Source organism: Dasypus novemcinctus, chromosome 10 (assembly GCF_030445035.2).
Source record: "Dasypus novemcinctus isolate mDasNov1 chromosome 10, mDasNov1.1.hap2, whole genome shotgun sequence".
Taxonomy (NCBI): domain Eukaryota; kingdom Metazoa; phylum Chordata; class Mammalia; order Cingulata; family Dasypodidae; genus Dasypus; species Dasypus novemcinctus.
Window position 1 is genome coordinate 107,941,000 of NC_080682.1, and position 27,324 is coordinate 107,968,323.

At 46.2% G+C, this 27,324-nt stretch overlaps 1 long non-coding RNA gene across 1 annotated transcript in view; it reads right to left on the bottom strand.

The window, feature by feature from the left end:
• Positions 1–3,638: 3,638 nt before the first annotated feature.
• The window catches only part of LOC131280098 (uncharacterized), a 32,366-nt gene continuing 8,680 nt past the window's right edge, over positions 3,639–27,324 (bottom strand). The window contains exon 2 of the long non-coding RNA XR_009187693.2: positions 3,639–4,195. This is a non-coding gene — a long non-coding RNA (uncharacterized lncRNA). The remainder of the gene's footprint in view (positions 4,196–27,324) is intronic.

Genomic DNA, 27,324 nt, shown 5'->3' on the forward strand with positions numbered 1-27,324 from the left:
CCCTGGTAACCTCTAACTTACTCCCTGTCTATATGAATTTGCTTATTCTAGATATTTCAAATAAGTGTAATCACAGAATACTTGTCCTTTGGGGTCTAGCATATTTCACTTGACATGACTTTAAAGTTCATCCATGTTGTAGCATATATCAGAACTTCATTCCTTTTCATAAAAAATTAAAATTTATTTTTTTTCTTTAAACATTTTATTTCAGAATAATCTCAAACTTACTGGACATTGCAAAAATAATACAAAACCCATACAAAGAAATCCAATACACTCCCCCAACAGATACCCAGATCTACCAACTTTTTGCCATATTAGCTGTATCTTTCCTCTTTCTTTCATCTAGCATCTATCACTTCATTCCTTTTGACAGCTATGTAATAACCCATTATATGTATATACCACATTTTGTTTATCCATTCATCTATTGATGGATACTTTGGGTTGTTTCCATCTTTTGGCTATTCTTTTTTTTTTTTTTAAGATTTATTTTATTTATTTCTCTCCCCTTCCCCCCTGCTGTCTGCTCTGTGTCAACTCACTGTGTGTTTTTCTGTGCCGGCTTGTACTATCGGTGGCACTGGGAAACCACGTCTCTTTTCGTTGCATCATCTTGTTGCGTCAGCTCTCCGTGTGTATGGCACCACTCCTGGGTGGGCTGCGCTTTTTTCACGCGGGGCAGCTCTCCTTGCAGGGCGCACTCCTTGTGTGTGGATCTCCCCTATGTGGGGGACACCCCTGCGTGGTATGGCACTCCTTGCGTGCATCAGCACTGCATGTGGGCCAGCTCCACACGGGTCAGGAGGCCCTGGGTATCGAACCCTGGACCCTCCATACAGTAGGCGAACACTCTATCGGTTGAGCCATGACCTCTTTTCTGGATGGGTTCTTAAACCTCTTACAAGACAGAATTGAGGATTAAAGAACAGTAGTGCACCTCAAGGCTCCCACACAGTAGGCATTCAATAAATGTTACTTTTCTTCTTCCTGTCTTACCCGTGAAGCTAACAGGTCACACAGAACCCTGAGGTATTAGAAATGTCTAGAGCCCAGGGGAAAGTTTTGTCTCTCAGGTTGACTTACCGATCAAAATATTTTTTTTTTTATTAGGGCAGTTGCAGGTGTACAGAAAAATCATGCAGAAAGTAGAGTTCTCATATAACCCTCCCACATACACACACAGGTTCCCCTGTATTAACATTTTGCATCAATGTGGTACCTTTGTTACAATTGATGAAACAATATTATTATAGTTATATTTTTATCTATATTCCATAGTTTATATTATAGCTTGCTTATTTTAAATACATATGGTCAAAAAAACCAATGTGTGACCAGGTTATATTTAGCAGTTACTATTTACTGAGCACACAGTACATGCCAGGTACTGTAGTAAGCACTTTTAAAAATACCCATTATCTTATTTTGTCCTTGTAATAACCCTGAGGTAGGTATTACTATTCAATTTTACAAGTGAGGAAACCAATGATCAGAAAAGTTAAGAAAATTGCTCATAGGCACTTGATTCACACACAGGTCTGACATACCTCAATGCTATTATTAAGCTATACTGCCCCCAAACCTTAGACAGCTTTCCACGTGCTCATTTTTCTTTAGCCTCACCTCCCTCATTACAAAGAGGCACCCCTGCTTTACTAAAGTCAGGCTAATTATATGGACCCTTCTAGGGTTGACCTTACTAGAAAATTCATGCTTCTGAAGTCCCAGATGATTATTACTTGACAAATTCCAGATCCTCGTGCCCTCTGGGATACTGTCCCCTCTGCCAAATTTGCAATTGTTCCATAATCTGCTTTAACCACAAACAAACACTCTGCTATTGACTGAGTAAACTGAGTAGGGCTTTTTGAATATTTATTCTGTTTCTCAAAATATGATGAACTGAAATCATCATCTGAAGAAGTCATACTTGAAATGCGAGTGTCTGAGGGTAGGGTGAGTCACTCCGGTGAGTTCATATCTATCAAGTCAACTCACCAAAATGTGTCCTACAGCCAATTATGCTCTCAGCAGGAGGCTTAGACACCTTGGGGTTCCATGGGTGATATAAGAGCATCCCTTGCCTTTGAAGAGTTTGAAATCTCATTTACGTGTAAATCAACACACATGAAACAGCATCTTGCACAAAGTAGGTGTTCAATATATATGTTTATTCAGTAAAAATTTAATGAGCACCTATTACGTGCTGGTACTGGGTCAGGGACTTACGGGGTGATGCACCCCTGCCTCCAGGTGCTCGCAGTTCGTGAGTTCACAGATCCAGCAAGAGGTCATTAGAGCCAGGTGTCAGAGGAGCTCAAGTGGGGCGGGACGGGCTCTGCCTGTGACAGCTGGCCAGGCTGGAGGATGAGGTGACTTTGGAGCTGGATGATGAAGGCTGAGCATTTTCCAGGCGGAGGAGAGAGAAGGCTTTCCAGGCACAGAGAGAGGCCGAGACAGCGGCCACGGGGGCCAGGAAGACAGGGCTGTGCCTTCCTCATCTCTGCTTATCGTAGCTCCTGGCCCACTTCCAGGCGCACGGTAGGCCCTCAATAAAATGTGCATTGATTGGATGATGGTCCAGAATTGGGAACACCCCTGCTGTGCCTGGAGAGTGGGAAGGGAGCTGCTGAGCAGGAGCGTGCTTGGAGCAGGGTGGGGGGTCAAGCAGCCTCTAATAACCCATTTGAGCTGCACCCCGGGGAAAAAGGGAGGTCCCGGGATCTTCCAGCTGCAAATGGCCACCCGCAGATGTTTTTCAGGAAGACCGCTGGTGCAGGGCTGAGGGTGGACTGGTTGGGAAAGGAGGTGCAGGTGGAGGTGCCAGGGAGGCAGTGCTCATCAGGGGAGGATGTGGAACTCAGGCCAGATGAACGGAGGAGAGGGGGGGGCAACCCCACCCCCACATGTCCTTAATTCAAAATAAAAATTTTCGACAAACCCAATACTCTTATGTATGCTGAAATTAAAATAGCTTCCCCGCCCCAGATCTTTTCATTGCAAAATTCAGGATTCCTTCACTAATGCTGAGCTTCTCCCACTTTTTTGGGGGGTGTCCCCCCCCCCTTATTGGTGCCCTAAGCAGGTGCCTAGTCTGCCTTGGGATGAAGCAGCAGGGCCTGAACTGAGGCCAGGGCAGGGGGTGAAGGGAAGGGATGAGCTGGGGAAGCTGCCAGGCAGAGGCCTTTGGATCTTGGTGCCACTTGGTCTGAGGTCAGATGAGATGGGGGCACTCCCCCACCTTAGGTGGTATGGGTCTACAGTTGGGGGCCAGGGGAGGGGAGTTGATTGGCATTTAGGGACCAGGGGTGGGGGGAGACTAATGGGTTCACTAGGGTGTAGCAGCTGGATGTCAAGGAAGGGCGTGGCCCCTGGGCCTCAGTACGTTGGGACATCACAGGAGGGAGACTGGGAGGGCGAGTTCAGAGGGCGAGGAAGGGTGGCCCGCTGGGCGCTAGGGTGCAATGTCGTCGGCTATTGGGAAATTACTGTTAATTACCAAGTGCCATCTTAATCTGCACCCACTGGTTCTCAGCTGGGTCTGTTTGTCCCCTCAGGCTTATTGAACTAATATTGACCCCGATCAGCTTTCAGATGAGGTGGTTAAGGAGCAATGGAATGGCCACCCAGTGTGACAGTTTGAAGTTCTTTTATGAATTATATTTTTGAACTAATCCGTTCTTGTGGGTGTGGGGCCCTTTTGATTGGGCTTTGCCACTGAGGCATGAGTCAGGTTGGGTTTCTGCCCGTTCGCTGGGCCTTATGTAAATGGAGACACAGGAAGAGACACAGAGAAAGAAAGCCGCCATTTTTATCCTGTCACGTGAGACAAAAGAAAAAGCAGAGAAAGGACTCCAGGTTTGCCTACAGCTGCAGAAAGGCAAGAGACCAAGAGAGGAGGCCTGGAAGAGACCGAGGGAGGAGGCCTGGAAGAAGGCAAACCCTATGCCTGGTTGCCCACAGCTGAGCTCCGGGAGACGGTTGATTTCGGAAGGGAAGGCAGAGAGACCTTGGCAGAGATCACTGCCATCTTGTTCACCACGTGATTGGACACCAGAGATCACCGCCATCTTGTTCACCATGTGACTGGACACCAGAGATCATCGCCATCTTGTTCACCATGTGACTGGACACCAGAGATCACTGCCATCTTGTTCACTGCATGACTGGACACCAGGATGGCCAGGAGCTGATGGGGAGAAAGCATCTCTGTTGGGTGCCTAGATTTGGATATTTCACGGCCTCAGAACTGTAAGCTTTTACCCTAAAAAAATCTCCACTATAAAAGCCAACCCATTTCTCATACTTTGCATCGGTAGCCCTTTGACAAACTAAGACTCCCAGGTACCAGGAGAAGTTAATGATCCTACTCCTGGGATAGCTGAGACTTGGCATAGTAGATACTTATTCAAAGGAGAGAATATTGTTTAGTATTATGCCACTATTTTAAAAGATGTTTACAATGAGCTTATAACTTAGAGGAGGCTTAGGGATAAGTCAGTTTTCAAAAAAAGCGGAATATGTATGTTGTGCCGACCTTCTGTCCACGCAAGACCCTTCCCAGACTGCCCGGCCTTCCCCGCCTCAGCAGGGGCTGCTCCCACAGGTGCCTGAGCCCCAGCCACGCTTGTTGCCCGTGGTTCCAGTTTCTCAGAGCCTTTCACATCACTGCATTTTTGCCTGTGCTGACCCCTCTGCCTGGAACTTTCTCTTCCTCCTCAGCCCCATTTCCTTCTTCTACACTTGGAAAATTCCTATTTCTCTCTCATAATTCAGCTCCAGTCACTTTCTCGCCCAGGTAATGTTAGTCACAGCCAGGATTAGCTACATAAAGTGTGGGGTCCAGGGCAAAATGTAAACGTGAGGTCCCTAGATTAAAAATTAAGGATCTCAGGGAACAGATGTGGCTCAAGCAGTTGAGTGCCCACCTCCCACATGGGAGGTCCTGGGTTAGGTTTGCAGTACCTTCTGAAAAAAACAGAACAAACAACAAGCAAAACAAACAAACAAAGAAACAATTCAGGGAAAAAGATGTGGCTCAGTGGTTAAGTGCCAGCTTTCCACATAAGAGGTCCTGGGTTCAATCCCCGGCTTCCAGTACCTTAAAAAAAAATAAGGATTTCAAGTAGAGACGGCAGAGCATCACACCAGGTGGGTGGCCCTTCAAAGGCAGGGTCCTTTGTGTGACATACCCATGGAGACAGGCCTGGACACATCTTTTCTCTGTTCCCGTAGAGGATACCATTGTTCCTTGGCCATCTCCAACTCAGGTCATGGTTTCCCCATTTTCCTCTGGGGACGCCTCCTGGCCCATGTGCTCTGGGGAACCAGCCAGCGCCAGCCATCCAGGGCCACAGAGAGGAATCCAGACAGGCTCGAGGCCCGGCCAGTGCCCGCGAGCTGCTGGGAGAGCCTGGCTGGGGCTGCTGATGGGCAGGCACGCTCACTCTCTCCTGCTGGTCTTGAACTCGGGGGCCGTGAGCCTGGGGCTGCTGAGGGTGCCACGCGGAGGTGGAGACGAGGGCAGGGCCGAGAGCTGAGAGGCGCTGCCCGCAGCTGGACTGGCAGCCTCACTGACCATGAGGTTTTTACTTAGGCGTGCCAGTAAATCCTCCTTTTCTGCTTAAGACATTCCGATACTTGCAAGCAAAAGAGTCCTAGTGGATGCATGTCGACTCGGCCCTATATGGTACCTTTTGAAGTCACGTGTTCCCCCACTGCTCTATGAGCAACCTGGAGACAAGAGCCCTTTTGTTCGTCTTTGCATTCCCAGTGCCTGGAAGTTTCACTTTTTGAAAATAGAGTGGAGGGAATGTAGCTCAGTGATTGAGTGCCTGCTTCACCTGTGTGAGGGCCCGAGTTCCATCCCTGGTGCATCTAAATACATAAATAAATGATCGTGATAGCGGATGGCAAAGCAACACTTGACCACCTCATCTCCATCACCCCGAGTTTTGCCGTGAAATTTAACTGGTCTGTAAAACTGAGATGTCTGTGAGCCGCAGCCACTCTCCCAATTTCAACATATGCGAAGACCAGGTGGCCAGGCAGGCGACTGAGCCACCAATTCTGCTCACAGGTGCTGGCCACGCTCTCTCCTGTCCCGTGGGGCGGGGGCCCATGAGGGGCTCGAGAGCATGAGCCCACCAAGCACACTCATGAACTCCTAAACATCTCACACAGCCCTATGAAGGGATCAGGGCAGAGAGAGTGGCTCCGTTTTATAGACTGGAAATTGAAACTACAGGGCTGAGCAGTTTGGGCGAGCTCTAGAGCACACTCCCCAAAATGGTGGCCTCTCTCCACACGGGGCCACTGAGCACATGAAGTGTGGCTAGTCTATACTTAGATGTGCCATAAAAGTAAAATACTTTTTTTCTGAGGACTTAGTATGGGAAAAAAAAAATAGCACATGAATAATGTTCATGTTGGGAAGCAGAGTTGGCCCAATGGATAGGGCATGCACCTAGCACATGGGAGGTCCACGGTTCACACCCAGGGCCTCCTTGACCCGTGTGGAGCTGGCCCACGTGCAGTGCTGATGCACACAGGGAGTGCCATGCACGCAGGGGTGTCCCCTGCATGGGGAGCCCCATGTGCAAGGAGTGCACCCTGTAAGGAGAGCCGCCCAGTGCAATAAAAGGGCAGCCTGCCCAGGAGTGGCGCCGCACACACGGAGAGCTGACACAACAAGATGATGCAACAAAAAGAGACACAGATTCCGGGTACCGCTGAAAAGAATCCAAGCGGATACAGAAGAACACACAGCGAATGGACACAGAGAGCAAGCAACTGGGGGGTGGGGGGAAGCGGGGAAGGGGAGAGAAATAAAAAATAAATCTTAAAAAAAATGTGCATGTTAATTACATGTTGAATGCTAATATTCTGAATATAATGGGTTAAATAAAATGTATTATTAAAATGAATTTCACTGATTTCTTTGGTTTCTATTTGTACTCATTTGGCTACTAGAAAATTTAAAATGACAGATGTGGCTCACATTTGTGGCTTGCATTCTGCTATTGGCTAGCACTGATCTAGAGCCTAGACGCCTCACTCGTGGCTCGGCTTCTACCCACAGACTGAGGCATTCCTCTCCCCTGTTGCCATCCTTGTCTGAGGTGCTTCTGTCCCACTGTCCCTGCTCCTTCCTCTCTAATAAAAAATTACATTGACTTTTAAAGTCTAGCACCTGTAGGTCTCTGCTAATATACTAAGGGCACCAAATAAGCACAACACCAACTCTGATCTTGGCAAGTTACCAGGTTATTTTTTAGTTTATATTCTCTGGACATTTACTGTAAAAAAAAATATTTTTTTTCTGTATTTGAGTTTAAAAGAAAAATAAGAACTCCAGCTGGGAAGTTACAATAAAACATATTTTAGTCCTTGCCGATCTTCAATAAATTTCTGAAGCATGTAGACTATTTGGCTTTGTCCCATCCTCAGACATCATTTGCTGAGTCTCCGTCTGCTGGTCTGCTGGTCAGCTGCTCTTCAGCCCCACTGAGTCCCAAACTAGAGGAGATGGAATTCAACTCCAGGATGGGGACGAAGCTAGGCAGAAGGAAGGACCTGCTGCTCTCCGTGAGAGCTTAGCCATGAGAACAGGCTACCAAGGCAGGATTCCCATCGGGTGCCTCTGAATTGGCACCCAATTGTAGGCAACTCAAAGACTAACTTGAAATCAGGAGCCATCAGAAGGAAATCTAAGGGCTCAAGAATTCTGGAAGTGGCTATTCAGCATCATAGATTGAGTGGGAAAGTTTGGGAAAGTACAGAACAAATAGAAGGTACTCCTAGGGCTAAGAATGGCAATGATATAAATGTATACCCAGAGAGACAGAGACACAAATATATGCTAAGATCATTTTCAAAGCATTTAAAAACATTTACCTTTAAAATGCCATATTATCAGTGGATGGTCCAGCTGACAACACTGAAACCCACTGATCTGTTTTACGCCCTACAATTGGGACCTCCAGACACCACAGGCCTCTTGTGATGCACTAGGAAGTACACAGCCACCAAGGGCAGTGAACCTGAATGCCATCAAGCCTCTAAATCTAACTACCCCTTTTCAGAGAGTTGAGGGGATAGAGAACTGGTTAAACATACCATGAGAGTAAAATCAGCCAAATTCAAAATGGAAGAAATTATACAGAACAGATTACAACTATCGTAGACTATAAAAGAAATGTAAACATACCAACCAAACATAACACCCTGTTTAGGTCCTGATTTGATCAAACTCATTGTCCAATGACAGTTAAAGAGATAATTTTGGAAATAGGAACATAGACTGGCTAATTAGATGAGATTAAGAAATTATTGTTAATTTTGTACGGTGTATTGTGTTTATTATTTTAAAAGTATATATCTGTTAGGGACATAACTGTGATGTGGTTAAAGTTACATGATGTCTGTGATTTAAAAATATTCCCACAGAAGAAGAAGGTGGAAGGGGGAAGGGGGAGGAAGAAGGAGGAGAAGGAAGAGAAGCAGGAGCAGGTGTTGAGAAGGATAGTTGAGAAAAGATTGGCAGATGCTGATAATTATTGAAGCTGGCTTAGGGGTGCATTAGCATTTATTATACTATTCTCATTTACTTCACGTATGTTTGAAAATTTCCATAATAAAACTTTAGGCGTGACGACAGAATGCCGTGATATCAAAGACAAATGAAGAAATGCGAATCTGCCCACAGCCGGGCGGCTGGTGGGACCCGCGCACGCACCGGCCTCAGGGCGGGCGACGAGCGCCTCCCACGCACTCCCCGTGGCTGATCCCCAGCCCCGCAGCGTCTGAGGAGTCCTTTCCCTTCCAGAGCCGCATCCTCAGGGGCAGGGTGTTCCTGACCTTGCCCATACTGGAACACCAAGTGTCCTCTTCCATCAGTTTGATAAATTTCTCGATTGTATTTTCCCCACAGGCGTAAAGTTAGATATCACTTTAGATTTTCCTTGAATAGATGCCCGAGGCAACATCTGTCTGTAGCTAATGAACTTCTCCTGAGAGAAAGGATGATGCAGGCGGCCGGGAACACACGGGTTGGGGTCCCACCTGCCCGAGGAGCCTGGGCAGGCAGGAGTGGGGGGCTTCTTTAGAGAAGACGGGTCTGAAAGAACATCCCCTTGGAAAGGTGGGAGGCTTCCAGCAGGACATGCAAGGGCCTGAGGCACGAGGGAGCCTGCCTCCCCCAGAAATGGGGAGGAGCCACATGTCCCTGGTGTAAGGACGCAGAAGGGAAGATGCGGCTGGAAACGTTGGCTGGGGTCAGACTGTGGGTGGTCTTACACGTCTAGCCATACGTTTCATTCTTTCAACAAAGTGAGATCCTGCTCAGGGCCCTATTCTTTGCCAAGATGAACAATGTCCCTTCCCCCCTAAGTAAGAAGTCTGACCAGGAGTCAGGCTGAGAGAGGAAATGCGTCACCAGCGTCACGCCGTGGAAGACCTGTCTGAGCGGCCAGTGCTACTTGTTACAGCCTGAATCCCTAGTTCTGCTCTAAGCCCAGCTTTGTAGGCATGGAAAGCACCTATATAAGAAAGAGAGATCTGCTTGGATAACAAAAAAGACTGAAAGTAGGACTTGGTACACGAAACCAGGTACATCATCTAGGAACACTTCTCACTTCTGTGCAGTGTCTCCTCTTTTTTTTTTTTTATTTCTCTCCCTTCCCCTGCCCGCCCCCCCCCCCCCCCCGCCCGTTGTGTGTTCTCTGTGTCTATTTGCTGCATCGTCTTCTTGTCTGCTTCTGTTGTTGTCAGCAGCACGGGATTCTGTGTTTCTTTTTGTTGCATCATCTTGTTGTGTCAGCTCTCCGTGTGGGTGGCACCATTCCTGGGCAGGCTGCACTTTCTTTCATGCTGGGTGGCTCTCCTTATGGGGCACACTCTTTGCACATGGGGCTTCCCTATGCAGGGGACACCCCTGTGTGGCAGGGCACTCCTTGTGCACATCAGCACTGCACATGGGTCTGCTCCACACGTGTCTAGGAGGCCCGGGGTTTGAACCATGAACCTCCCATGTGGTAGATGGACGCCCTAACCACTGGGCCAAGTCCGCTTCCCCAGTGTCTCCTCTTTATCTAAGTGGTTGGCACACTTACCTTGCAGCAACAGTAAGTGCAGTGAAAATACATTATCCCATTATCCTGCTCCTTTTATGTTGCCCACATTCAAGGCTAACTTTGTAAGTCTCTTCACAAAAGACTCATGAAGCTTATATTACCTTTTAAAGAAGTACCTGAAAAAATGTGCAATTCTTGAAGGAATAATAATGCACACTGTCGTCGCTAAGTGAACCTTTGTAGTTATGGCTCTCCTGTTCTCACTGAATTCAACTTTTTAAAATGTGTGCTTTTCAAACGGACTTCCCCCTTTTACATTTTTAAAAATTTTAAATAATATATGCACAAGGTGAAAAAAACAAAGTGTTTGTAATGGAAACCATCAATGCTCATGCACGGTCATCTCTTTTTTCAGTGGCCACTACTTCCAACTGTCTTTTCAAAATATTATCCAGGAAGTGCCTTTCCTAACTCCAAATCATATGCTTATATGAGTTTTGTTTTGTTTTGTTTTTACTTCTTGGTCAGTGTTTTAGTTTGCCAAAAGACTGAGGATGCAAAGTACCAGAAATGGGTTGGCTTTTATAAAGGGTATTTACTTGGGGCAAAAGCTCACGGTTCCAAGGCCGTGGAAAGTCCACCTCCAGGCACCGTGAGAGGCGCTTTCTCACCAGAGTCAGCTACTGTCGTCCTGGGGTTGCAGCCACATGGCGAAGCACGATGGCCGCCAACCCCGCAGAAGCCCCTGCCTGCCCACAGAGTCCACCGGCTGGAGCTCAGCATTTAAGCACCGTGCGGGCCTGTCTCTTTCTGCGCCTCCCACAGCAGCCTCGCTGCTGGCTCTTCCCCAGCTCAGCTGTGGGCAGTCGGGCACAGAGCAGGGCTGGTCTCCTGAGCTGCTCTGGGCCCAGCCCCGCAGGAGCGCTGCGCTCAAGCCATCCTCTCTCTCCCACCGCGGGGTCGAACCCGCAGGCTCCCTTCTCCCTAGGACTGGCTGAGTCTCTGCCTCTGCCTTTATATCAGACCCAGCAAGAGGGCAGAGGCTCAGTGTGACTCACACCCTCTGATGTAATCCAGGCAAATGGGCCTCACTCCTACAGGATTGGATGAGTTTAAAACCTAATATTTCTCATTTGGGGATTCGTAAAATAATTTCAAGCTGTCAGAGTCAGTTTAAGACATTCTCTATTGACTCAACTCCATAAAATTTATGGCGATTTAACTCCCTACTTTCCTCCACCCCTCCTACTCTTTGATGTATAATTTGTTCTGCTGGTTGCCTCTGGACACCTGTCTAACATACAGCTACACAGTACTTTTGACTCCCAATAAATTACTTAAGGATATTAGCACAGTCCACTTCCTTCCGCCTCCCTGCCGCCACTTCCCGCTATCTGTTATTTTTCTTTTTACAAGACCAAGTCAAGAATGTTAATGTTCACGTCAGCTCTGTCACCATAATCCAGGCTTCCTCGCCTCGTGGGGAGGTTGATTTGAAGAGTGGGAAACTCATAGAGTTTGCATTATTACGGCTGTAAATTTGGATTCCTTAGATGCCCAGGAGTATCTGGGACCATACTTCCTTCTCTCCAGGGCCACGTCTATGCCACTGAAGGAGAACATGTCCAGCAAAATCAGCTAACGGAGTCTCTCTCTTACTACACTCGTCAAATACTTGAAATGATGCACATCTTAGTGGTATTAAAAATATAGATATGCCTGCATATTCACAGAAAAAAAGTCATATATATTGGGAGGTAGTGGGGATTGAACCCAGGACCTCGCACATGGGAAGCAGGCACTCGACCACCGAGTACATCCCTCTCCAATGAGAGCTGGTTTTTCATTTGCTTTTAGGAGGTGCTGGGGAGCAAACCCAGGACCTCGTACATGGGAACCAGGTGCTCAGCCACGGAGCTAAATCCACCCCTCATCTATATTTTTAAAAGGAAGTCAATGCCCAAATAGGAAGACAGCTAAAAATGTGGCATGATTCTGAGCCTTTGAAAGAGGGATTATGTGGAGAGTAAAAGAGACCTAATCCAAAATATCCAAAGCTAGAAGCCAATGGACAACATCCAAAATGGAAAAATAGGGAAAGAGCAGTATTAGCACATTCTTTATTAACATGGAGAAGGAGCAGCTGGAAGAATTGGAAGCACACGCCTCCAGGGAGTGGGATTCCCACCTGGGGTTGCGCGGGCTGGGACACGGCTGTGTTTTCATTACGAGCTTGCTATTACTGTTCGACTTTTAAAACTCTGCACACGGATCACAATGACGGAAACTAAAATGAACTTTAAGAAAAGAGTAGATGTCCCTTCTCTTCCTGCCCCACAGGACCATCCCTGCTGGCGGGGTCTGATTTAAGAGCGAGGAGCTGAAAGAGGGCGGGGCTGTCTCTGTGGGCGACAAGGCCCTGCGCGGTGCTGGCGCAGTGGATGAGATGTCCAGCTGGGCCTTCACGGGTGGGGCCCCGGGGCCAGCAGCCCTGTCTTTCCTCTCCAGGTGGCCTTTCTCTCTTCCTGCCCTAGGCGAGTCCGGGGTCAGGTGCCCGGCTGGGGGCCGGCTGTGAGCAGGGTGGGAAGACAGCGCGAGCTCCCCGAAGTTCAGGAGGTGCCCCTCCTGGGCCCCCTTGCTTCCATCTCGGCCCTCGCCCTGCCTGGAATCCTCCACTCCCAGGCCTCTCCGGTTTCAACCTCTCCTCAGAAGAAGGTTCTCCAGGTGGAAAGAGAACTCGGCTAAAGGTGTGGAGGTACTTGGGTCACTCCCCTGGATTCCGACTCGTAGCTGGTGCCCCCGATGGTGAGGCTCGCGGGGTCTGCAGAGGGCGCGGCCCTTCTCTGCTGCGGCCACCACCGCCACAAGCCCGTCGCTCGGACGCCCACCTTCCACAGTTCTGCTGACCTCTTGTTTGCTGTTGTGACCTCCCAGCCTCTGCCCTTACAACTTAATACATTGTTTATCCCTTTCGTATTGTTTTTGAGGAGTTGGGAGAAAGAGAGGCCATAACACCTGTGTTTGGAAAGGCACACCATCGAATAAATGAATGGCTGATGCTCAATTTTATACAGAAAGGCTGGTTTTTATTTAGCATTTTCTGCCCTCCGGTTAGTGAGGTCACAGGCCAGTGACACTGTGTTCCTTGGTGAATGGCAGTCATCAGAAAACAGTCTTTACGTCAGTCACCCCGATCAGCCTGAGACCAGCAAGCTCGGCATTCCCCAAAATGCCCCCGCTGCCCCGTCTCCCTCCTCTCTTTTTTTTTTTTTAACTTTTTTTTTGCGTACAGGGGCCACAAATTGAACCTGAGACCGTGCATGTGGGAAGCTGGCACTCAACCACTGAGCCACTGGTTTTTTCACTTGTTTTGCTTGTTTGTTTTTTTGGCTTTTGGGTGTTTTTGAGGCACTGGGGACTGAACCCAGGACCTCCCGAATGGGAAGCAGGAGCCCAGCAGCTGGAGGCACACCCGCTCCCCTCCTTTTAGGTTTAGTCCTCTTCCTCCAACGTGAACCCCAAGGACCTCCTCAGACCCCAGGCTCTGCATGAAGCCTCTGTGGTCTGGCGGCTCCGCGCCCTGCGTCACTTAGCAGCCGCCGTCTGTCGTCTGCTTGGATGTGGGTCTGGCTCCCTCGGTGGGGGTGACTGGTGAGTCGCTTTGCACATGCTCCAGGCCCATAGCAGGGCAGCGGGCACCCAACAGCTGCCGATGCTGCTCCCCAGCTCTCCCGTGCACCTTGCTCGTAGGAGACGGTAAGCTGCGGGCCTGACCCAGCACACGCACCGTAAGTGCAGCCGCGCTGTGAACTTTAGAACATCCAAGTGCATAGTTTATGAATGTGTCGGCGTGAAGACAAATGCATTGATATTATATGTTAAGATATTTTCTTTCAGCCTCAAAGTTCATTTTTCTGATTTTAGAAGAAGTATAAACATTTTTGTGAGACCTACAAGTATTGTGGGCCTGGGCACCGTGCGGTTATACAAGGCTGCCACTTACTAGCTACGTGGGCTTGGGAAAGCGATTTAACATCTCCGGGTTTAGTTTCCTCTTTTATTTTTTACATTTTTTTTAAAGACTTCTATTTATTTATTTCTCCCCCCTCCTCCATTGTCTGCTCTTTGTGTCCATTTGCTGTGTGTTCTTCTGTGTCTGCTTGTATTCTTATTAGGCAGCTCCGGGAACCAATCCTGGGACCTTCTGGAGTGGGAGAGAGACAATCATGCTCCTGAGCCACCTCAGCTCCCTGGCCTGCTGCATCTCTCATTGTCTCTCCTCTGTGTCTCTTTTTGTGGCATCATCTTGTTGCACCAGCTCTCCATGCAGGCAGCTCCCCACACGGGCCAGCTTGCCTTCTCCAGGAGGCTCTGGGTATCGAACCCTGGGCCTCCTATATGGTAGACGGAGCCCAATTGCTTGAGCCATGTCCGCTTCCCGGTTTCCTCTTTGTAAAACAGGGATGTCAAAGGGGCCTAACTCACAGGATCAGAGGCTAACCATTACTTCTTTGTATTGCTCATTTAAAAGTAGGGAAACACAAAGGATAAAAACTTAATTTCTGGTCATGCTCAGATCCACCCTCAAATCTAGTTTTTTGCTTTATTCTGGGCAAAAACAGACTTCCTACTTCAAAAGAAAGGTATGACAAAAATCAAACAAAATGAAACCAAATTCTTTTCCAAGACATTCAAGGACTCTTGCCAAACACCAACTTGACGAGTTCACAGTAAAGGAATCAGAGGCCTTTGGGTTAGATTCCCCTCTAAGCGCCTGGAGAGAGAAACAGGAAGGCTGGAGGGACTCCTGAGAGTGGTTGAGCCACTGTGCCAGCCCCACCTGCCAGCAGAGTGAGGGTTTAGGTTGTCCCAGAGCCCTTTAGCAGCTCCTACCTGTTCCTTCTACCCGGGCTCCATTCATGTTTGTCATCTGCATAAGTCCTCCCCCAGAGGGCAGATGCCATCAAGGGGGCTCTGACTGGAAATCAGAATAGCCAGACCCAAATATTTAGTTATTGCTAAATAGTTTTTTTTTTTTTTTTTGGTTCTGTGGCTGGGGTTTGAACCTGGGACCACATATGTGGGAAGCTGGTACTCAACCACTGAGCCACACCGGCTCCCCTGAGTTGGTTTTTTGTTTGGTTTACTTGTTTGTTTGTTTAGGAGGCACAGGGGACTGAACCTGGAGGAGTGTACTCAGCTGCTCGAGCCACATCTGCTCCCCGGGGATTGCTAAATTCTCCGTCTCCCTTCCATTCCCAGCTGCAGACAAGTGGGGTTTCTAAGAAAGAGCTGGTGGCAGACTTGCTCTCTGGATGGTGTTTTCCAGGAACTTGGCTTGCTTCCTGAGAGACGACACACGTAGAAAGTTCCAGGTGGCGGCAGCAGGACTCCGGAATGACTCAAATGACGACCTGAGCCCGGAAAGGGTGGGTTATGGCCTCAGACCACACCCCCTTCACTTTTTCAAACACTCGGTTTCAAAGACAGCTCCACCTCCCACCCCCGCTCCAGCCAGGAAGCCTTAGATGAGCCAGAAGCACCTTCCGCCCACGCCCCTCCCTCCTCCGTCGCGCTCATTTGCGCCCGTGGCAGGGTTGAATGCTGTCCTAGTGATGCGTGAACAGCTTTTGCAGGGTCTTTTGCGCTAATCTCATGAGTTAGACCATGGCTTCTTTAAGGACCTGGTTGAGGTCTATCTTGGTACAACCCCGAAGCCAACGTGCCAGGCCTTTGGGCAACACACGTGCAGTGACGTGTGCTGAGAGCGAGGCTTTCAGCCAGGGGCTGGGTAGTGCAACACAGCGGGGCTGTTGAGGGAAAACCCGGCTCTTGGAGAGGGAAGAGTCAGAGTAGATGTACAAGGGGGAATTGTATATTTATTATTAAAATAAAAATTTTAAAATTTTATTTTAAATTATAAATTATACCGTATTACTTTATGCTAAATTATACTATATTAGACTTTAGTCCTTCTATCCACAAGAAGCCACAATAAGAAATTAAAAAGGCAAGCTGACCAGGAAAAGATATTTACACACACGTATCCAGAGAAGGGTTTGGGGAGCAGATGTAGCTCAAGAGGTTGAGTGCCTGCTTCCCATGAACAAGGTGCCGAGTTCGATCTCTGGTACCTTCTAAAACAAAACCAAACAAACAAACAAATGATAAAACCAACTCAGGGGTGCCAGTGTAACTCAGTGGTTGAGCACCGGCTTCCCACATACAAGGTCCTGGGTTCAATCTCTGGCCTCAGTACCTTAAAAAAAAAAATTCATTCAGCTCTTGGAAGATTCCTACATATCTCTCTAAGAAAAACATGGACGGCCCTGTAGAACCACGGGAGAAACTATTGAAGACACTTCTTACAAAAAGGGTGTTCAAATGGCACGCAAAAGGCTGCCAAGGCAAAGCAAAATAAAACTGCAGCAAGCTACCACCACAGGCTCACCAGACTGGCCACAACGAAAAAGACGGAGATGCCATGTGGTTGTGTAAATTGGCGTAACCACTGTGCAAAACTGACCGCTGAGCATGGCAAACAGAACACATGCCATTGTTAGCTACATTCCCAACAGGAACGTGTGCATTCGTGTCCCCAGAAGACAATGTATCAGAACTTCATTCCTTTTTCATGGCATATGAAAATGAGTCCTTTTTAAGGATGTACCACATTTTGTTTATCCATTCATCCACTGATGGACACACTTGGATTGTCTCCACTTTGGGGCTATTGTGAAAAACGCTGCCATGGCTGGTTCTGAGCAGCTTTATTCACAATAGCCCCAAATTGAACCCACCGATGTCCATCAACCAAATAACAGATACTTAAGGTGTGTATATTCAAACCATAGAATGCTACAGCAGGGACGTGAACCATCTACATGCTGGAATCATACAGGTAAACCTCACCTAACGTTGGGGGAGAGAATTCTAGTGCAAGAGAACTCTGCCCCAGCATGGGGCAGGGGGATAAGGGCCCCCCAGCCTAGAGGAGAATAAAAGACCCCTCAAAGCTGTGGAGAGAAGGGAGGGGGCCCTCAGCAATTACACTGGCAGTTCTCTGGGGGAACCCACCACCTGAGAGAAGAGAAGCTGGAGGCAGAACCGTGGCCAGAGGCTGTGGTTCGCGGTGGCCCCTCTGGCCCAGTCCAGGTGCTCTGCTCCAGGTGATGGCCTGTGCTGGTGTTTCTGAGCACAGAAACATGTAAGACACAGACCTTGGGCTGTCGGTCATCCTTTATGAGAAGTCAGCCAAGAGACAAGGCTGCCTGTGTCGAATGCCAAATGGCCGGTGCACACACAAACTGTTAGGTTATTCCACAGAGGAGAAGAAATAATAATGGTAACGTTTATTGAGCATGTTCTATATGTTTTATATGTATTTAATTTTTCCCACAACCCCAAAAGGTGGGTACTGTTATTTTTCCCATTTTACAGGTGAGAAATGTGAGGCTCAAGGAAGTTAAAGAACGTGCTCAGTGTCACATAAATTTTAAGTTCAATTCAGGATATTAATAATTCTGCCTCTCCAAACACACACACACACACATACATCTTTTTAAATTATTGGAGGAAGTGGTGGCAAAAGGAATAGGACTCTGCCTATTTGCAACTAAATTTTAAAATTTATTTTAAAAGTTGCAGTAATATTTATATATATCATAAGATGAGCCAATTTTACTATTTTAAGTACACGTTCGGTGGCATTAATTGAATTTGCAATGTTGTGCTACCATTACCACTGTCCCTTGTCAAAACTTATTCATCACCCGAAACAGAAACTCTGTGCCCATGGAGCAATAGTTCCCCATTTCCCCAGCCCCCCAGTTCCTGGTAACCTGTAATCGACTTTCCGTCTCTATGAATTTGCATATGATAGGGATGTCATAGAAGTGGTCACTGTGAGGTCGCTGCTGGCCCGCGGGCACGGGCCATCACTCACACAGCACGCGGCGTGCCCTTCTGAGATTGGGTGCCTCTTTATTAAATGGCACTAAGGAAAGCTGGACAGGCTCTCGGGGCTGCTCCCCGGAGCCCCAGTCTTTACAGCTTCTGGCTCCTAGTTGACGGGCTTCAAAGTCACCGACCCCACCAACGTCACGGCTCCACTAATGACGTGCTGGTCACACTCGCCGCCTCCAGGATGGCCTCCACGCTGCTCCCCTCCACCCTCTTGGGCACCAGGTCCACGTCTCTGGACAGAGCTGGGCAGCGGATGTGGTGCTAGTTGTGGATTTGCCTCTCCTCAGGGAAGAGCTGCTCCTGCCGAGCCGCTCGCAGGTGCAGCTGGCCCTGACCCTGGACGGGCTCCTCCCCGACCTGGAGCCGTCAGGGGCCCTTGGTGACGGCGTGCGGTGACGCCCTCGTGCGCGGAGCTGCGCCTGCTGCGCCCTGGGCTCCCGCGGCCTCTTTCCTTTTGCTCTTCTCTTGGGGATCTGCGGCTGCTTAAGGAGCGGCCCGAGGACCTTCCGCGCCCTTGCGGGACCCTGACGTGCTCCAACTGTCCCCTGCGCTGTGGCGGCGCGAGCCCGTCCGGCTGGGAGCGCGGTCCTTGTCCCGCCGCTCCCGCCTCTCCCTCCTCTCCTTCCGGGCCTCCTGCTGGGTCTTGCGGTCCTCGGGCGGCCCCGCCGCCGAGTCCTGAGCGGTCCCTGCCCCAGGCTGGTGGCCGCTGCTGCGCCCGAGCGCCACGCTCAGCTGCGCTCTGGAGAGAGCGGTGGAGCCCGCGGTGCTGGCAGTGCGCTCCGGGGCCTGGCTGGCAGCGCCTGCCACGGCCACCCTGATGTTCCTCCAGGGCACGTCGGCGACACCCGCGACCGCCAGGCTGCTGTTGCTGTCCCCTGGGCCCTTGGCCGCCGCCCCCGCCCCGGCCCCAGCTGCAGCCCCTGTGGCAGGAGGTGTGGGTTTGGCGGTGTCGGGCTTGGTCGTGGGTTTGGGGGGCATATTTGATCCCCTCCCCCCGGCATAAGCGGAGAGGAGGCCCCCGACACCCCGAGGCTGTGAGGAGGCTCCTGAGGCTCACCTGGTCCTGGCCCCCCTGGCCCTGCAGTGGCAGCGCTGGGCTGGCCCCGCCTCTTCCTCCAACCCGGGCGCGCGTGTCATGTCCCCAGCGGAACGGCGTGGGTGCTGCTGCGACTGTCCCCCGGCGGGCACCGGAGATGAATGAGCTTTTCCCAGTGGAAAAGAGGTCTCCCTGGCATGGAGGGGAGGACACAGCTGCAGGAAGCAAGATCGGCCCGGGGCAAACTTCAGACGCAGCTGCTGTTTCTGCCGGTCGTGAACGGAGATCCTCACAACGTCAAGGGCAGGAGCCTGTGAGCTCCAAGGTCTCGGCAGCCTTGCGGCCTCTTCCCTTGGTGGCCTGGCCCCGTCCGACGTGGTCGTGGCAGCTGGTGGCCGGGCGGGCGAGCAGGAGGAGGGGCTGGTGCTGGCGATGCCCACGGTCACCATCTGTGGGTGGTTGTGCACGTCAATCACGCCCCCCCCCCTTTGGAGATCTGCATAAAGTCACTGTTGGAAACTAAGGCAAAGTGGTCTCGCAAGGAGAGACGTGCTGTTTCAATGACTATGCTTGCAGCCTAAGGAATGTGGCAATTAAGAGTTTCAAACAAGCAGGACGAAGCTGTTACAGGCTGAAAGAAAAGATGAGCACATACACTTTGTAGTTAGAACACTTAGACTTTGTACCTTGAGAGACGATTTTTTGAGTTCCTTGCATCATGAGTAATGCTAATAGTTAACCGCATGTTGCTGCTTGTTCTCACATAGACTGGGGTACAGAGAGGGCCGCTTGTAAACAAAGTTGTCTGAGGAGTCTCTACTCGCTGACGCCCTGATCCCAGCTCTCTTTCTTTCTCATTGTTTCATTCTCTCTTTCTCTTTGTTTCATTCCCGATACCCTTTGGGCCCGAATCTCCAACATCTGGCACCCAACGTGGGCCCAAAGAAGTGTCTCCCAAAACAGTATCAGGAACCGCGGAGGGGACTCCTATGAGGGTCATGAGTGACGTCCAAAGAAGTTTGACTCGAGTCTTTTTGGTTAATAACATTTCCGCTGATCATCAGGGTAATGGGTAATCAAACGGGACGTGTGGAAGAATATTCACAAGTGTTAAAAGCTTTGCTGAAAGCTACCGGGGTTCCTGTAAAACCCACTGAGTTACTAGAATTGTTTGCTTTAATACAAAAGCATTGTTGTTGGTTTCAGCCTCAGGGGCATAATGTTTTAAATTTGAAACAGTGGAGACGTGTAATGAAAGCTTTAGGAAGAGCATATCAAAAAAGGGAATTCATTCCATTATCAGTATGGGCCTTATGCCAGCAGATAGCAGCAGCTTTAGATCCTTTACAGTCTCAAGAAGGAGAGAAAGATGAAATTACTGTCTTTTCTAAACCCATAAGTAAATTTGAAATAAAGTAAATTGGAACAAGAACAGGAACTTGAGGTGAATGGGCAACCATCTGGTTTTTTCCTTCATCCTGATACTAACCCTTTCATCAACAAAAGCTCAATGAAGTGTCCTAATGAAATATCTTCTATGTATCCAGTACAACCCTCTGCACCTGCTGAATTACCTTAGGCCGTTATTCAGCCTAAGTTAGAAATGTTTTCAGATGTTGCCAATGCTTTCCCTTAGGTTAATAAGATTGTTGTTCCTAGTCCAATTCCACAAACACCCTTGAGGCAATGTTTATTGCAGGTATCTAGACAGGGGGACCCCAAAGCTATGCAATACATTATCTGCTTTCCTGGTAACATCACATGGGATACCACCAGATATAAATAATCCGCAAGGGGGTGTCGAGTTTCATCATGAACCAATACCTTTTAAACTATTGAAATATTTAAAACAGGCAGAAGTGCTAAACAAGGCCCTTGTTAGTGAAATCAGGCTTGTAAGAAAACTCTGTTAAAGTGCTAACTAAGATAAGGAAATTATTTTGGCAGCAACTCTGTAACCCCCTGCTGTCTACATAATAATGTAGCTGTGGGCTAGTGGGGGTTAATAGAATTAAACCCCTGGAAAAGGAGAAAAACATGGTAACACTGGTGTTCTGTTTCATTTCCAGGCTCATTCTGCTTGGGCCTATTTAGCCAAAATAATAAAATTAGTCCAACATTTTTATCAAGGTGTTAAAAGGTATTATTGGTTTTAAATCAATAGCTTACGCTTAATCTTCAAGTTTCAGTGTAGTCTTAAAGAGTAAGAATCCAAAAACTGTATTAACTGACTGTATAAAACTGCTAAATAAAAGCTTAACTGGGGGCGGCAGACTTGGCCCAGTGGTTAGGGCATCTGTCTACCACATGGGAGGTCTGCGGTTCAAACCCTGGGCGTCCTTGATGCGTGTGCAGCTGGCCCATGCGCAGTGCTGATGCGTGCAAGGAGTGCCCTGCCACGTAGGGGTGTCCCCCATGTAGGGGAGCCCCACACACAAGGAGTGCACCCCCTAAGGAGAGCCACCCAGCATGAAAGAAAGTGCAGCCTGCCCAGGAATGGTGCCACCACACTGAGAAATAACACAACAAGATGATGCAACAAAAAGAAACACAGATTCCTGTGCCACTGACAACAACAGAAGTGGACAAAGAAGACGCAGCAAATAGACACAGAGAACAGATAACTGGGGTGGGGGGTGGAAGGGGAGAGAAATAAATAAATCTTTTAAAAAATAAAGCTTAACTGCATTTCTGTGGCTCAAGTTATCTTAACTGATTGCTGATAATAAAAGTGTTATCAAGCACAAACTTGCATGTTACAGGCAACATGGATTCCAGAAGAAATCTTAAAAACAGCAAAATCTAAGATGTGAAATAATGGAGAACTTAAACAGCTATACCAAAAAAGTAAGAAAGTAAGAATTATGAGTGAATTGTAAACTGTATGTTTCTATTGATGTGTTGTAATTGTTTTGTGTTTGTGTGTTTGTTCAATATCAGTGTATATTTTGATACCTCCGGAAGGTGATACAAATTAATAAATAAAATTTTTTTAAAAGAGCTCTATTCAAATGGCCAAAAATTAAATAAGTGCTTACATTAATGCATAAGTTTAAATGTTAAGATCTCTACAATGATAAAAAGCTATAGGTCTTGATTAACAAAATTACTATTAGTCTTTTAATAAAAAATAGTTCTTGCCTAGATTGAAATGAATAGTTTATTTTTCTTCACAGGATAAAATGAAGGATGTAAAACTTAAAGGAATATTTAAAAAGGTTAAAAATTTGTGGGAATGCTGACTGAAATTTAGTAAGTTTTTTCAAAAAGGTATGTTTTGTCCTAAAATAGGATGGCTAATTTTCATAAACTCATGGGATTTAAATGCATGTGGCAAGTTGTAGAAGGTATTGTGGTAACTTTAAGTGAGGAAATGTGTTCTGTGAAGGTAAAATTTGTCTTCATATAATTATAGTCTATCTAGTTACAAATAATTATAGGAAGTTTAACAAAGCATCATTTAAATTAAGGTAATTAAATGACTAATCCCAAAATGTCATTATTAAACAAAACCTGAATTGATAATAATAATAAAAGGTAATTTTATAACAGGAAAACTTGTTGGTGGCCAGCCTCCCCTGTCAACTTGCTTCTGAAAGACTGTTTCTGGTATTGCGTGCTACTAAGTATTTAAAGTGAAGAAAAGTTCATTATTTTAAAAAGCTCGTTTAGTGTTGATGGTAATTACATGTTGTAAGAAGTTTGCCTGGTAACTTATGTATGTGGGATGTATAGAATGTGTTTTTATTATTAAGGAAATAGAAAATAATTTTGTCCTAAGACAAAATGATTATTAAGAAAGAGTAAAATGTGGGACAAAACCTGAATGAATACTGAAAGTGTAGAAGGTTTGTGGAAAAGAAATTTTTATGGTTAAAGTTGAGTAAGATTTGATGGGTCTGTCGATAAAGTTTTAAAAGCTTTAGTATCAAATAGTATATTGATGCAAAGTTAAAATTTTGTTCTTTCTCAAAGTCTCTCAAATCATTGGTCTATTTTAGTAAAAGTTTATGAAAAGTTTTTATCCTGAATAATCAGTATACAAAGAAAGTGTGTTTTATCAAAATAGTTTCTTGTGCTTTAACCTCATCATTTCCTTGGTGTTCCAAGAAGAAAAGGTCTTATCTCTTTTAAAGGAACATAACATTCAAACCTGCTTTCTCAAAATCAAATCCTGAAGAGTAGCCTTTTATTTCAAACTAATTACAAAAGATTTGTTCTTTTGCCTTGAAAGAAAAGTTAAAATAATAGTTGAGTTCATTTAATATGTTATAGGTTGAATGGGAGGTGTTTAAAAGTGTTATAAAATTAATAGGTCTTTTTTAACCCTTAATTAAAGTTGTATGAGTAAAAGGTTCATATGAATGCTTAACAGTGTATAAATTTACCAATATTTCAACATAATATTAAACAAAAGTACAATATGGTTAATTATGGTTTAAATTATTATAAAAAGGTGTGTGTCACAGAAACAACCTCTTATCATCAATTAAAGTAACACCATTATAGTATGCAGCAGTCCCAAATATTGCTAGTTTGTTGCAAAAAATTAATATCCAACTATGTCCCTCTCACTTTGTTTTAAAATATGCTAATACTTTCTTCAGCATTTCCTTAGGCAAGTTAAGCCAGCCTGCATTCTCCTACCTGTAGAAAAGTCAACAATAGACTTTTGCGTGCTTCCCCAAGGCTGCGTGCATAACCCAGCCATGTGCCCTGGCCTTGAATCTGGCTGTGTAGAAGAAATCTGTGACTAAAACCCTACTGATGACATTATGTTAACCAGTAATCCGTTTTTCAGAATTAAAAGAAACATCAGAAATAATAGTATCTTATCTTAAAAGCCTAAAATAGGCAAACAATTAAAACAGGTTGTAAAGATCCCTACTGCTCTATCAAAATTTTAAATGTTGTTTGATTGGGTAAAACAAACTATACCCTCTGTTATAATTAATAAAGTACAATGTTTTCTCCTGTTAATAGAGTTTGTAATATTGTTAAAATACTAAAAATCTTTCATCCTTCATTTAGCTCAAATATTAAAACCATTGTATGTGTTAATTGGGAAAGGTCCTTCATGGAAGTAGGAAAACCTCCAGCAAGCTGCCTTAAATGATAATAAAAGGGAGGGAAATTGTGGACATTAACTTAGTCTGTGAATTGGATGTGGCAAGCACCAATATTGGCTTTGGGTGGAGTTTGTGGCAAAGGCAAAATTCTAAAGAAGTAGCCCTTGGATTGTAATCACAATTCTGGAAGGATGCCAAAAGCAAAATATAAAAAAGCAATTGTGTGCAGAGTGGGAGGCCCTGCTAAAAGTGAAAGCTTTAACCCTGTAGTGTCTGGTACTCTGAGGACTGCCATCCCTACCCAGGGGCACATTGCAAATACTAATGATGGGGGCTCTGGGTGGGAGGCTGCTGTCTCTTCATAGATCACCTAAGCAGTCTGTGTCCTGACTTGTGGGTGTGGGACAGTAAGAGGCTGCAGTTCTGCCTTTGGTGACCATGGCAATGACTCCAGTCCTGGGAAACAGTTTATCAATGCAAACTATAAACTTTAAATATTCAGGGAAATGCAAACCAAATGTGCTAAAGCTTATCTAGAATGTATGAAGTCCATGCTAAAAGCTTACCGAGGATGTGGAAGATATATGCTAATTCAAGCCTATTGAGCACTGAAACAAGAGAACGGTTTGGCCCTTCCTCTCTGTGTAAAAGGAACTCAAAATTCTTGTTCAGGGCTCAGGTTTGAAACAGAAAGCTCCCAAGTCTGGCCAGCCCTCAATAAATCATTTTTTCCTTCTTGGAATCACTCCTGAGTCCTGGCCTTTCTATATGCAAATAATTGAACCTCTCTCATCTTCTACAACACTAAAAGCAAAAGATATGATGGGCTGTTGTAAATCACCCTCAGATCTATGAAAAAGCATCCGGGATACCTGATAGTAGTAACAGGTGACTGTCAAGTCCCTGCCCACCCCACTAACATCCCTTTTAGGACTGCTGACACAGATGCCGTTGTGAAGATCCAGGGCCCTACCACTGAAACCTGAGAAAAGGCAGAGTGGCTCCACCGGAAAGGTGAACATCGTGAGTACCAGGCCTCGTGGTGCCTAGCCCAGTAGTTCCAGTGCCTGTTACTTGCCAACAGCTGATGAACTTCACCCATGAGTGTCCATTGTGCTCACTTCAATGACTGGGACATCGGTCCCCTCCTGCTCTTGGGAGGGATGAGGTATGCTGTCACTGCTGCGGACACTGCATTGGGACTCTTATAACAAGACAGTTACTATTTCTGACTAGAAAATGAATCCTCACAACAAAAACTAAGTTTAAATTCAACACTGGGTTGTGACCCTAGGTCGAATAAATTTGCTAACAGTGAGACTGGCAAAGGCATTGAAATTATGAGTTAAAGTTCCATGTGCCCCACAACCCAAAATGGGAGAGTGATGTAGGCTATGAGTGGGTGGGCTGTTCATATATTCGTAGATAACCTGAGTGGTATGTTTTCTGTGCGATGCATTTGGGACAGTGAGATCCACAGCCCTGCCCTTGGTAACTATGACAACAACTCCAGTCCTGGAGAAACAATTTAGCAATGCAAACTCTATAAAAATGCAGATCAAATGTGCTAAAAGCTTATCTAGAATGTATGAAGTCCATGCTAAAAGCTTACCTAGGATGTGGAGGATATATGCTAATTCAAGCCTATTGAGCACTGAAACAAAACATTTGGCCCTTTCTCTCTGTATAAAAGGAACTCAAATATCTTGTTCGTGGCTTGGGTTTGAAACAGAAAGCTCCCTAGTCCAACTGGCCCTCAGGAGATCATTTTTTCCTTCTCAAAATCATTCCTGAGTCCTTTCCTTTCTATACACAAATAATTGAACCTCTCTCATCTTCTACAGCAAGAATAACAATAATTTGTCACTGTCTATGCCTCAAACTGTACAAAATGGGGAAAAATGAGGTCATTTTTGATCAAATACTGTCCTATACAGCCTTGACTAGATGGAATGCTGTCTGGTCAACATGAAAATTGTTTGCATGTGGAGACATTTGAACTTTGGTACGGCCTGATCCCTAGCATTGCTGGTGCTACAGCTTTAATAACAAGCAGCCTTGAAAATTAACATAGATAACTACTGCTTTGTAATTTCTAATAAATACAATGTGGAGATATGGCCAGAGGTTAAAATACTTCACTGAGACCTGTGGCAATTGCTGCCCCGAACTTTACAAATCCTGGAACTGTGAATTGTGGCTTGTGTCTGCCTATGGACTTTGGGCCTGTGTGCCCTTTCCTTATGCTATTGTGGCAGGAACTGTTAACATTACAAAGGAAAATGAATACCGGCCCTTGGGCTAATGACACTTCTAGTCATAACCCGCAAAAGAATTTGGGGAAGATATTTCTTAGAATTGTCCCTACATATGAATGGCTGGGAGATAAATTAAGACAGGACAGTGTTTGACTGTCAATCAGCCTTATCTTTTTGAAGCCTGTGTTAGAGATCCATTTGTTTTCAATGGTGGTAAAATAACTATAAAAAGTGACTCATTGTTTTATGAAAATGGTGCTTTGTATACTTGTCTATCAGAAAGTGTGTTGCAGGATGGAGAAATAATAATGATGGCAAGAAGAAGAGACATTTGGATACCTGTAAGAATGATGTGGATTTGGCAATCCTCCCCTGAAAGCCAGTTGCTGCTTCACTTGGCACAAGAATTTCTGAAGCGAACCAAACATTTTATTGGGCTTCTTATTGTCAGCATCCTGGGACTGATTGGAATTATTACTGCAGCCACTACTACAGCCATAGCCTTACATGAAACTGTGCAAACACAGCAGTAAGTACATGATTGGCATAAAAACACTAGTGATTTGTGGCATAGCCAAAAACACATTGATGAACAGTTGAATAATTGGGTTAATGATTTAGAATCGGCTGTTTTACATATTGGAGATCAATTGTATAATTTAAACTTGTTAAGAGGATTGAATTGTGACTGGAATGAAAGCAATTTTTGTATTACTCCTCTTGCCTATAATTCATCAGATAAAGTATGGGGAAAAATTAAGAATCATTTATTAGGCCATAAAAGTAATATCTCTGGAAATAATTGAATTACAAAGAAAAATATTAGGAATGTCTCATAATCAGATTCATGTAGCCAATGATAAGGATACTTTTTCAGACATGATTTCACATATTACAAAGTTTAACCCAGTTAAGTG